At 34.4% G+C, this 1211-nt stretch overlaps 1 pseudogene; it reads right to left on the reverse strand.

The window, feature by feature from the left end:
* The window catches only part of LOC122152066, a 13812-nt pseudogene that overhangs the window by 1401 nt on the left and 11200 nt on the right, over nt 1-1211 (reverse strand).

The raw sequence follows: 1211 nt of genomic DNA on the forward strand, positions 1-1211 counted from the left end.
AATCCTACTTCCGTAGTGATACTGCCTCGGAAACCCAAGGAGGGGTCGCTATGAGTCAGGGCTGACTTGACGGCACATAACAACAACAACAACAATGCTTCTGTTAACTGAAATATCACAAGGGGATGGCTTTAACAAACAGAAATTTATTCTCTCACAGTTTGAGAGACAATAAGTCCAAATTCAGGGTGTCAATGCTAGGGTAAGTTTTTCTTTCCATATTGGTTCTTGTGAAAGATCCTGTTTCCTGTCAACATCTGTGAGGCCAGTGTTCCTTGGAGAAATACATATATCTTCTCATCAGTCTTCCTCAGGGTCTAGGAAGTTCCCAGTAAAGGGATACAGGGTCCAAAGAATGTACTCCATTCATGGACTTTCCTTCTTGTTAGTACTGAAGTAGGTCAATCTCAGTTTGCTCTTTTAATCTCTCTTATATATGAAAAGAGATTCACTCAAAATATAACCTAATCCTGTTGATTGTATCCAGTTTCATTACCAGCACTTCCTCTGATCTTGCCTTATTAGTATCATAGAGGTTAAGATTGATAACTCATGGGATAATTACATCAGATCACAAAATTCACTCCACAACATCCACCAATTAAAACTGAGTTGGAAAAAAGTCACTTAATATAGTGTAAACATATTTAAGAGCACCTGAGCTAAACAAAAATGATCCACAGTGGTGCTAAACCATTCTCCTCGATTAAGAAAGGAAAAATATGTATACATTAACTGGAGTATTTTTCCATCTTGCATATCACAAAACAGTGTCCTCAGGTTAGTTTCTTCATAACCTACTTCTGATCTTATATACTTCTCAGAAATGCTTTCAAATTAATTTTTCAAAAGTTCAGTGTCTTTCTAAAACCTAACTATATCTTTTTCACTTTCTTCTTATTTTTTAAAAAATAAATGTATTGTTTTCTAATCCGTGTGTATTTTCCTCTATGGTTTATATCAGAGCTTGTCTGAAACTTCAGTGTTCTGCCTGTGTGTATCTATTGTATTTAAGTTTAACTGTTAACCTATCCCTTGTGCTCTTTTCTTTCATCATCAACAGTCATTATTACCTCTCTAAACTTGAAAAGTTAGTTCTTTTAACCATTTGAAATGACAGCAAATTCCTTTATATTTTTGTTTTATTTTGTATTTACTTGCAACCTTATCCATATTCTGTTACTCAATCTATGTAGAAGTGAAAGTTTTCT

The sequence above is a fragment of the Orycteropus afer genome, unplaced genomic scaffold, assembly GCF_000298275.1.
Source record: "Orycteropus afer afer isolate SDZICR_OR568_19922 unplaced genomic scaffold, OryAfe1.0 scaffold01361, whole genome shotgun sequence".
Taxonomy (NCBI): domain Eukaryota; kingdom Metazoa; phylum Chordata; class Mammalia; order Tubulidentata; family Orycteropodidae; genus Orycteropus; species Orycteropus afer.